The sequence below is a fragment of the Triturus cristatus genome, chromosome 4_2 (genome assembly GCF_964204655.1).
Source record: "Triturus cristatus chromosome 4_2, aTriCri1.1, whole genome shotgun sequence".
Lineage (NCBI taxonomy): Eukaryota > Metazoa > Chordata > Amphibia > Caudata > Salamandridae > Triturus > Triturus cristatus.
Window position 1 is genome coordinate 977,217,325 of NC_140586.1, and position 12,002 is coordinate 977,229,326.

A 12,002-nucleotide genomic window follows, 5' to 3' on the forward strand; every position below is an offset into this window, starting at 1 on the left:
TTGCCCCCTTTTCAAGTTATCTCCCTTTTTTTTCTGACTGAAACACACGAAATGGCGGCCGCCGCTTCCTGGTTTCGACCGATTCGAACGTTTACTAAGATCTATCAGCCAATCAGAATCGCGCTCGCGCACGTCACCGTACGCGTGCGGTAAGCGCACCGTAAGCTGGCTCAGATATATATATTGATTTAAAGGCTATTTTCTCAGAATCTACTGAACAGATTTACACCAAACCTACAAAAGGCACTTCCTTGACCTGAGGACTACCTCTCTGCCAAATTTCATTTAACTCTGTTCAGCCGTTCGGGCTGTAGCTGTGTCTAAAGGTCCTATGGAAAAATGCATGGGAAAAACGCGTTTTGGGACCCCCCTTTTATCTCAGCCCCCGCTTGACGAATCCCCCCGAGACTTTCAGGGTAGGAGCGGAGCGCAACGCCCCACCTGTTTTGAAAATTTGGCGAGGATTCGTCGACCGGCGCCAAAGTTATTTAAAATAGAATGTTGCGGATTTCCTATGGTAAGAGGGTCCTAACTATAACTACCTACTGGCGACCGCCAGTAGGTAATATATTCACTTAAAAAACCATAGGTTTCACACATGTTATAGTTAGCTGGACATTTCACTCGTAAACAACCAATGAAATTACCCCGTTATAGTTAGTGAAGGGAACTATAACTCACGCTACCGCAATCCAGTGCTGATGACGTCAGATATTACATCACTGTATTTAGACACTTATTTACCCATTTTTCCTTCCTTTAACCTTTAGCTATACATATATAACAAATATTTATTTTACAGAAAGACACATATGTCATCTGTGATGTAATATCTGACGTCATCAGCACTGGATTGCGGTCGCGTGAGTTATAGTTCCCTTCACTAACTATAACGGGGTAATTTCATTGGTTTTTTACGAGTGAAATTTCCAGCTAACTATAACATGTGTGAAACCTATGGTTTTTTAAGTGAATTTGCAAGGTTTTTTAAATGCTAATTCCTAACTATAACGTTTGTGAAACCTATGGTTTTTTCAGTGAATTTCAAAGGTTTTTTAAATGCAATTTTTTTGTTTTAATATTTTTTTTCCTCGTGAACGCACCGTACGCGCACGGTGCGCGCACCTCGCGATTTTTTCCGCAAAAAATTAAAACATTTTTTTCACCCTTTGCGGCCCTTTAGGGACCCCCTGACAAAGCCTAGGGGGTCAGGAACTCTCTACCCTGCCCCCTGTTCACATTCTCCACCTTTCCTTTTCAGTGCGACAGACAAAATGGCGGCCAACACTTCCTGATTTCGACCGATTCGAATGTTTACTAACATCTAACAACCAATCAGAATTTTGCTCGCGCACGGCACCGTGCGCGCACAGTGCGCGCACCGTGCGCGCGTATAGATATTTATATGCTTTTAAATGCTATTTTCTCAGAAAATACTGAACAGATTTACACCAGACCTGCAAAAGGCACTTCCTTGACCTGAGGGCTACCTCTCTGCCAAATTTCACGTAATTCTGTGCAGCCGTTCGGGCTGTACCTTCGACTAAAGGTCCTATGGAAAAATGCATGGGGAAAACGCATTTTGGACCCCCTTTTTTCTCGGCCCCCGCTTGACGAATCACCCCAAGACATTCAGGGTAGGAGCTGAACGGAGCACCCCATTTGTTTTGAAAATTTCGCGAGGATTCGTCAACCGGCGCCAAAGTCATTCAAAATAGAATTTTGAGATTTCCTATGGAAACTCGGTCCTAACTATAACTATCTACTGGCGACCGCCAGTAGATAATATATATATATATATATATATATATATATATATATATATATATATATATATATATATATATATATAAATCCAGTTTTAGAGCGTTCAAAAATGAAGCTGGGATGGAAAGTCAGGACGAAGTCCAGCTAGCAAGCGCTCTTACTGTCTTGCAATCGGCATTCCGGAGGGTAATAATGAAACTCGTAATGCAGCTGAAGGAGTTCAGCGGAGAATCGACTCTCTCCGGAGGAAGGTTGACGGAAGAGGTGGTTTTGTTATTGAAGAGATACCGCTCTCCAATTGAAAATTGTGACCAGAAAATCACGCTGTGAAGAGACGCCATTCTCCAAATGAAGAGAACTGCCCAGGGCATTGCATAGAGGAGAGACAACACTTCCTGGGGAAGAGTATTGCCAAGGGGGTTGCGTAGAAGAGAGACACTTCTCTCTGATGGAAGAGTACTGCTGAGGGAGATGCCCAACTGAGAGACACTGCTCTCTAATGAAAGAGTACTGCAGAGGGAGTTGCACAGAGAGAAGTCACTCCCCGACAGAATGGGCCACAGGAGACTGCAAGAACCTGAAGAGTAAACACTGACTTTCACCACCACAGTGGTATCTGAAAGGCAAGGTAAGTCTACCCTAAACTAACTCCACAAGAGACTAACTATACAGAGCGGTACACAGGAATGCTTTTTCTTCCTATGGTTCTAATTGAAGTGCGAAGAGGGGAGCTCGTGCAGCTATCTGAACACTAAATGTCTCACAAGAGTTCCCACCAAGAACTTGAATGTGTCTCTGAATACTGCGGCCATATTGTAGTGGACTCACTCCAAGACCCTATATAGTTATCCAATGATTGATCACTGGAAATTTGGTAAACACTCAAATTCTGGGTGTCCACTTACCTCCCCTGGGTCCCTGCATAATAGTAGACAGAGTAGAGTTCCTGACATGACGTGATCAGATGTTTGTGCCCAGTACCTACCTGAGCAGCTGCATATAAACTACATAGTATTAGTAAGCACGAACAAGCCAGCCAAGATGGTGGGCGCTCGTAACTAAGCAGCCAGACACCCCTAGCTAATCATCATCCATACTTTGTGTTGGCAAACTTGAATTCCTTCAACCATGATCCCCATCTACCCCTGGGGGGCCATGAGAAGCTGGATGGCAGTTTTGGGCCAGGAGACTTGTATACTATGCATTTATAGACACGTGGCCACCATGTGAGTGTGTAAAGATGTCAGCTGTGACCTAGAGCTCTTCATCCGCCAGAGCTGAGTTAACTATATCCAGATCCCTCAGTGTGCACCATCCAGCCCCTGTTACCCACCTGGAGCAGCAACAAACATAATGTGACCAGGCTGCGGAGGACACCAAGAGAAACCTGAGAAGGCAGAAGCACCGTTGCATCTTGACAAGGCTTGTAAGACTCCAGGCATTAGGCCTGTTCCCTGTTCCCTGACCCGACAAACCCCTGACCCTTTGGGCTGGCCTAAGTGGGTGATGCAGGAAATGGGCTGAGAGGGCAAAAAAACAGGTGAGTGGCAGATGACTCCATTTGGCCCCAAAGGTGTGAACTTATGGAGGTAAAAGTCCAATGAATTTCTTGTGAACAGTGCCTACTCCCTCATAAGGTTGTGGATTACCTACTGGGATGTGGGTCTTCCCTAAAGGCCTGTCCAGGCCAGTACTGATTACAGGTGGACTGGTCAAGGCTGTGCCCCATTATTAGACCGAGCAAACACCACTCTTTAGAGGTGCATGAGCACTGAAGCTCCTTCGATTTTCCACCACTCCCCCATTGGATTGCCTGGCCCTGGAGTGGATGCTTGGAGAACTGGGGAGATCAGCATTGACCAGGGCACTCACTAGGACCAGACCCAACTGATCATGCTGCCCATGTCCATGTTGAGGGGCCTCACCTTGGTCACAACATATGTCAATCCTGCCAGTCACAAACTAAGATGGACAGGTTTACAGCCCCTGTGCTACGCCTGCGGAAGGCCCACAGGGGACACAGGAGGAGAAGCCCAGCTAGCCAGCACCCCTTAGGATAGAGATACTAGTGTGATCCTACAAATGATAAAGGATTCAAAAATTGCTCTGGAATTCAGAACCTGAGATGTGTAGATTGATGTTACTGTGCTGTGACATGACCTGTGGAACACAATGGACAGGTTGTCAGAGGCAGAGTACCAAATCGTGGAGCTTGAAGACACAGTATGAGAACTTAAATCTGAGGTTACAGGTCTATAGGCAATGCTAAAGACCCTGGTGGACTATGTGTAACATGCAGAGAACAGAGCCTGTAATCTATGCTTTGTTGGCTTCCCGGAGGGTGCAGAAGACTCATCACCGTAGAGATATTGTGAGGAGAAATAGTATTTACAACGTGGTCATTACCACACATTACCTTTACCATGCATCAATTGCAATGCATATGTAACATCCGCATTGTAAAGGCATCCATAGTAATGGCATCCTGTCATACAACCTATTGTTAGCATTGGATCCAATAATTAATGACCACATATAATTCTCACCATGCTTTATAATTGACAGAGCACACTGATAACTTTCTCTGAGGCCGTCAATGGTGCGCTATTTAAGCCTTTGATTGCTAAGATGCTAAAATACAGGAGGGACAGGATCTCAATGCTTACGGGAACATGGGATTTGGAGTGACTCTTGTTTCAATGACGTATAATCCTGATCTCCCCAAATTATTCAAAGTTATGCAACAGCATCAAAAATTGTATAAACAAGTCGAGCAGCACCTCTATGCTATGCAGCTCCAGTACAGGCTCCTCCACCTAGCGATGCTTTGGGTGGTTCTTGATTATTAATCCCACTTCTTTGACTCATCTGAAGTGGTGTGGGACTGTCTGAATTAACAATGCCCTGTCAAATGCAATTCTGTCCTGGGGTTGAACAAGGGTGCAGGAGATCCCACAGAAGGTGTGGAGAGACCCTGCAATTGCGAGAGTCTTCTGACTTGCAGAACAGGCAGGTAAGAGCAGTACACACATTGGAACTTGTTGCACCAGGGAGCTCTTCTTCCCCTTCTGTCCCTGGTCTGGAAGGATGACGATGATCCTTGTTGTAGCGTAGTGTAACAAGACACTCCTCTATGTATACTGTGCCAGCGTCACTGTGTACTTCAACCATTGGCTGTCAATCAATCAATCAATCAATCAAACAAACAGGATTTATAGAGCACTGCTAATCACCCATGAGGATATCCAGAAGCTGAGAACATAGCTGCTAAGGCATTCAGTTCTAAATCAGGGTTGGCAATCGAGGGGGTAAGGAGAAGATTTCCGCCTTGTTTCTTTATTCTAGTTTGGGGGGGAGACAGATGATTCATGAGAGAAAGTATGAGGAGGGAAAGGTTGGGAGGGAAGTTCTCTTGTTTGCTGGACTGATTTTTAATTACACTTGGTTTGCGCACACCGTTCATCTTTATTTTGATAGGGTTCCTTCAGATACATCATGCTTCGCAGCTAAGCACTCCAAGACGGGCTCAATGATACCTTCCACAGTCTGGAGGCTAGTGTGCGGTGGGAGAAGGTCTTGAAGTCTGGTAAGAGGTCTAGTAGAATGAGGGCTGCAGTGTGGCCTTGGTCAATGAGTGTGCGGATGTCATCTGCGTCAGCTAGGAGGGCAGTGGTTGTGACGGAAGCCGGATTGAGATGTTTTGAGGATGCCATTGGTTTCTATGAAGTATGTTAGCTGGCTGTTGAATATATTCTTTGTAACCTTGGCGGCGAAGGGGAGAAGAGAGATGGACCTGTAGCTCTTGAGGTCCGTTAGGTCTGCGGAGGGCTTTTTCAGGATAGGTTTGACTTCTGCATGTTTCCTGTCATCAGGGAACATGCCTGTTTCGAGGGTGCAGTTGATTGTCCATCGTAGTTCTGGTGCAATGGCGGAGGCAGCTCTCTGAAAGATGTGCGGAAGGCAGGGGGTCAGTGGGTGCTCCAGTTTGTATGCTTCTCTCGGTCTTTGCGGTGTTTTCTGCTGTGACAGGGGTCCAGGTGAGGATGGTTGCTAAGTGGTGTTGCTGGTAGAAGAAGTTGGTCGGTTCCCTGGTCGTGTTCATTGAAGTTGTCATAGAGTGCCCTGATCTTGCGGTGGAAGAAGGAGCCGAGTTTGTTGCAGAGGTCCTGGGAGGGGGGGCTTCAGATGTTTTACTGGGGGGTCTGGCAAATTCTTGTATGATATTGAAGAGTTTGTTGGAGTTGCAGGAGTGCTAGAGGATTCCGTCCTGGATGAAGTTCTGCTTCATAGATCTAATGAGTTGGTGATGTGCTGTAGTGGCGGTCCTGTAGGCGGAGAGTACTTCCAGGGTTTTGCTGTTCCTCCTTGCTTTCACGAGTTGTCAGCACAAGAGCTTCGATACTCAAAGGTTCATGGTGAACAAGGTGGCTTTCGAGATTTGTTGTCTGTCGGTGTTCTGGAGGGTTGCGAGCGTGTTGGAGCATTCAGCGATCCATTTGTGGAGCTCGTTGACTGCAGAGTTGGTGCCCTTCGGGAGGAGTGTTGCTGAGGGCGGATAAAAGAGGCTCTTCTGTGATCTTGCTCCAGTTTCTATGCGGGGGCGTGGCGTTGGCTTGTATGCAGTGGATTTCGAGAAGGAGAAGTGGAAGCAGTGACGGTCCGTCCAGAATGGTTTCGTGGTGTGACTGCAGTGGATGTTGATTCTTCTGGTGAAGATGGGGTTGAGGGTGTGTCCTGCCTTGTGGGTGGAGGTGGTGATGAGTTGCTTCAGTCTGATGTTGGCGAGGTTGTCTAGAAGAGAGGTGGAAATTCAGGTCTCCGAAAAGTACGTAGTCTACGGAGGCAAGGACGTTGAGCGTAATGTCGTCTGTGATGGTGTTAGTAAATGGGGTGTGGGGATCGGGAGGTCTGTAAGTGAGAGTTCCATGTAGAGTTGTTCTGGGATTGACCTGGATCTTGAAGTGGATGTGTTCTGTGAGGGGCGAGGAGTCGTTCGAGATGGAGGTTGTCAGTCCGAGGGAGCATTTGTGGACAATGACAAGGCTTCCTCCAGGGTGATTGGGGCTGTCTTTCCTCTGGATCTTGTATCCATTGGGGATAGTGGTTGCATTTCCAGGTGCGGAGCTGGCACTGGTCCATGTCTCTGTGAGGCAGGCAACATCGGACGAGAGGGTGTTGAGGTGGTCCCAGATTTCTACTGCGTGTCTGTGCAGGGAGCGTACGTTGAGGAGGATGCAGCTCAGGGGTTTGGGTACCCTGGATTCGAGTGGGTTGGCGGTAGCTGTCAGGGTCGGGAGGTGGGTGGGTAAAGGGGCGGCAGCAGTGTCATCAGGAGAATAGGCCTTGGAAGTTGCTTGGTGTCGAAAGCTGGCAGTTGTTGCACCCAGGGTTGAGCAAGTAGAAGGTTGTTGAGTCATAGCAGTGGTGGGTGGGAGGATCAAGGTCCCTGGCGCTGGTCACGTTTGGGTTGCAGACAGGCACAGATGGGCCTATCTTTAGTGCACCTATGGCACGCCAGTGGAGCGCCCACGGCGCACGGCCATGCTGTGCACAGCCGCACTGTGGCTGCCATTAAGTAGGGGTCGGGGTAGGGAGAGCAGCTAGAAGGTGGTGGCGGGAACACGCAGGGGGTTGGGACCATGCAAAAAACAGTAAAAATATGGAAACACAACCAGTGAAAGCAGCAACAGAAACAAAAAAGTAGAACAGACAGACCTCAAAGGCACAAATAGACCAAAAAGGCAGCAGACAGACAGAGGCACAAATAGACAAAAGAACAGGCATTAATAGACAAAAAGCAGAAAAACAACAGAAAGGGATGAGGCACAGGCAGGAGTCTGCAAGTGGAGGGGGGCCTAAAACTCCTACCTTGAACCAGAGAGGTGCTGGTGGAAGTAGCGCAATGATGGAGATGCATGAGGGGAGAGCAGTTTCCCCAACCAGGAGGTCAGAGGTCGTGATGGTGGATGTATATCCATAAACCATGCCCTTAGCAATTAGCTGAATGGCCCCTGGGATAACCCAGCATTCTGGGGAGAGGAAACAATGATTGCCCAAGAAATATCCTAGGGCTTCTTTATGGAGAAACTATTCCTTTGTCTTAGAGGTCACCTGTATAGTCCTACTTGCATCAAAATCGGCACATCTATGGCTTGGCAAGGACCACAGAGCGACTTGTGTGACACTCCTTTGGAAGGTCCAATGAAAGAAGCACTCTGCCCACTCTGTGGGCTTCTGAGGGTTGAACCTTATTGGGATATCGAAGGTCAGGGACGTCTGGGGAGGATCACCTGTAAAATTCTTGAAAAGGCTGTAAGTGGAGTTTGAGTTACATAAAGCTCAGTTTTGCCACTACTTACAGCTCCATCATGCTCTCACATGCCAATAGGGGTCCCTTGCTAATCCATTTGAATACAGAACACTTGAAGCAAAAACTCTGTTAGGTCCCACTGAGGAAAGGATGGATATCCCAGATTTATAAGACTCTGGTTATTAATTTGCATGATCAAATGTGGAGACTGCAGACACGCTAGGAAGAGTGGCTGGGCTCCCTAGATGACAGTGAAGTGTGTGATAAGTGTTTGACATCCGCTCATGCTTGTCATTCTGGTGAGTTGTGGCTAATCCAGCTTAACTACCTCCATCAGAGCTTTCTCATCGGCCAGACTAGCTTGAATCCAGTGGGGTAGTGAGCACAAGACCCACGTCTGGGCATAGCCTTCACACTTAGGGGAACATATGCAAAAGAAACAATTGATGGACGGAATGTTGGACAATGCAAACATTCACACCCAGTCACAAGGATCTGGGTGTAATCCATCATTCTTTTGCTCCCCACACCACCCCAGTTTAAACCAGCCATATGCAAATCAGTCTTGACCCTGTTCCTTATGGTAACAGTTCGGCCCGAACTGCCAGGCAAGGTCCTCCCCGGACCAGAAACAAGCATCCTAGGACCGGTTTCAGGGCATCACCCTTCATCAGCCAGGCTCGCTTGAATCCAGTGGTGTAGTGAACATTGAAGGGGCAGCACTGGGTAAATGATGTCTTGTAAGATCTGTTTTAATATTACAAAGTCTCCCACTTTTCAAGCATTTACATCATGTGATGTGTGTGTGTATATATACGGGAGATGAAGTCAACTTGTGTTCTGAGGTCCTCAGGAAACAAGAGGACCTCATTGCCCCACCAGCAGCGCGCCAACAGGCATGTTTGCAGAGTGGTGTAAAAAGGGGTGTAGCCTCGGACCACTTCTCTGCAATCCAGCTGTGTGGTGCTTACTGGAGGTACCTGGGGGGCTAGTTGGCCCCTTCTTATTCAAGGGGACTTAACTCCCCAACTTAGAATGCACCAGGGGGCATGTTTGCAGAGTGGTGCAGGGCGGGGGCGGTGCCTTCCACGAGATGCCAGCTTTAAAAAACAAATAGAAGTGGGGCTGTGTGGCCCCCTTCTTTTAGTATTTTTGAGGCCCTGGGGACCTCATACCCCAGGGCCTGACCCCTTAAAAAAAAAGACAGGAAGGGGGCCGCCCTTTCGAGGCCAATTTCGGCCCGGGGACCCCATCCCCCGGGGCATGGCCTCATTTTTAAATTAATTTATTGGGATGGGGGCCGGGTGACCTCCCTTCCCTAGGCCACTGTGGGCCCCGGGGACCCCGGAGCCTGGCCTCTTTTTTTAAAATTGTATTTTTTAATTCAGGTGGGAGGCCGCATGGCCCCCCTTCCCTGGGCTACTTATGGCCCTGAAGACCCCATCACCAGGGGCCGGCCCTCATGTTGAGGACCGTGGGGGAGTCCCAATACCCCCAGAGTCCCAGCCAGCTCCCCACCTTCTGCGGGAGCCAGCACTGATTTTGGGCAAGGGGAGTGCTGATGCAGCTCCCCTTCCCAAAAGCAACACTGCTTTGCTTCATTGAAGCGAGAGCAGGTTTCCTGCTCTCACTTCAACTAAGCAAAGCAGAGTTTGCTATGACAGGGTGGGAGCTGTGCTCCAGCCCTGTCATAGGAAACAGCAATGTCCCAAGGCTGGGCTCCCCTGGACATTGCAGGAGTTGGCCATGGGGGGGTGGTCCCCAGGGCCATGAAAGGTTCCAGGAGGGAGGCCACATGGCCTCCCTTCCAACGTCTTTAAAGCCCCGGGGAGGTTGTGGTCCCCAGGGCCAGGGGGCGCTGTGAACCTCCACATTTACATATTTAATGCCCCGGTGAGGTGGTGGTACCCGGGGCTTAGGGGTCCCATGAGTCCCCCCACATGTATTAACTCAGTGCTCCCAGGGAGGTGGTGCCGTGTGGCTCCCCTGCACTTCATAATCAATGCCCCTGGGAGGTGGCAGTTCCTGGGGCTTGGGGGGGCGCACAAGGCCTCCCTGCCCTTAAGAATGAATGCCAGGGGGAGGTGGTGGTCCCCAGGGCTGTGTGAGGGGGGCTGGAGCCCCCATTAAGCCCCGGGGAGTTGGCGGACCACGGGGCTGTGGGGCCCCGCTTATTAATTTAGCATTGCCCCCGGGACCTGGCCCACCCAGGGGCTTTCATTTTATTTTTTCGGATTCGCACACCCAGTGTGATTCTACCGTGCCCCCTTTTCTTGTTTTTTTTTTATCTTTGTTTTACTGTTTTCTTGTGATTTTTTTACTGAGTCACAAGATGATTTTCAACACATCCTGGTTTGGAGTGTTGGCAGCTAATCAAAATTGAGCTGTTTCAGTTGCAGTGCATATTATAGTATCCAATATTAAAACATTCCTCAAGGGGCAAAGGGTCAGCTGAGAGCTAATACTATAATATTCACTGCACTCTAGAGTCTCGCCCCATAATGCTTTGCTGGGCCTTTGGTTGTCATTGTATTTTTGCCTATAACTTTGCTTGGGATGATCCTAGGAGGATGGGACCACCACCGAATTGCTCAGCATGATATGTTCTTTGTGTTCAAGGTGTCTTCTTGGTCCTCCCCCAGGTTAGGGGTGACCCCAAAATCATCACCTCTCTCATTGCCTGATATTTTCCAAAGTTCCCTTTAGTGAATAGGTTATATGCTTTTTAGCATGTAAAAGCAAAGTCATTTTATCAAAGGGTTGTAGGTGCAGTAGCTAATTCCGCTACTTGGTGAAATTGGAGTTTTTGCCTGAATTCCGTGTTTTTAATGTAATGCGTAGTTAACAAATCTCTGCAAGAGGAGTTCATTGCCCACGATCACTGTATGGCTATGTCAGTGAGTGAGTGGATGTGTGAGTGGTATATGGGTGAGTAACTGCATATATGGCAGCCGGTACAAGTGAGTTTTAGAGTATATGAGTGATTGTGAGATTGGCTGTATGGGTGAGTGTGTGCTTAGTCAGTCACTGTATAAGTGAGTGAGTATGTTAGTATCTGTATTATTACATGAGTGGGTATATGTATAACTATATTCACTGAAAAAACCATAGGTTTCACACACGTTATAGATAGGAATTAGCATTAAAAAAACCTTGCAAATTCACTGAAAAAAACATAGATTTTACACATGTTATAGTTAGCTGGATATTTCTCTCGTAAAAAACCAATGAAATTCCCCCGTTATAGTTAGTTCAGCTAACTATAACTCGCGCGCCCGCAATCCACTGCTGATGACGTCACATATTACATCACTCATGACATGGTCAGTGACATCACTCATGACATCACTGATGACATCTCAAATGACATCACTGATGACGTCATCCATTGAGTATGTGTTTCTGAACAGTTTTAATATGTTTAATATATATAGGGAAAGGCCACTTGAAGAATAAGTGGTTGTACAAGTTTGTAAATGGATGATTTTTTAGAGGTGCGTAACATGATTCTATAAGTGAGTCATTAAATGTATCTTACTGCAGACTAGTAACTAAACTGAATAAATGTCTGTATGCATCTGTATGTTGTTGTATAAGTGACTGCATGGTTTTGTGAAAAGCTATATGAGTGTCTATATAAGTTATTGATTGCTTGTCTCAGTATCTGTATGGGTTCCTGAGTGTTTGTGTGGGTAGGGTGTGTGTGACTCTATGCATAGATGTGTGAGTGGGTTATTCTATGGGTGCATGGTTTTAAGAGTGCCTCTGTGATGGACTATATGGTTCAGTGAGTGTATGTATGGGTGTGTTAGGGTTTGAATGTATATCTCAGTGGTAAGTTTGTGACTAACTACATATGTGAAAGGCAGTATATGTGCGTGTAAGCCTATATAAGTGGGTAGCTGTGAGAGTGTGTGATTGTGAA

At 47.4% G+C, this 12,002-nt stretch overlaps 1 protein-coding gene across 1 annotated transcript in view; it reads left to right on the plus strand.

The window, feature by feature from the left end:
• LOC146839193 (CD5 antigen-like) overlaps positions 1–12,002 on the plus strand; it is a 416,800-nt gene that overhangs the window by 106,447 nt on the left and 298,351 nt on the right. The gene's annotated exons all lie outside the window — the stretch shown is intronic.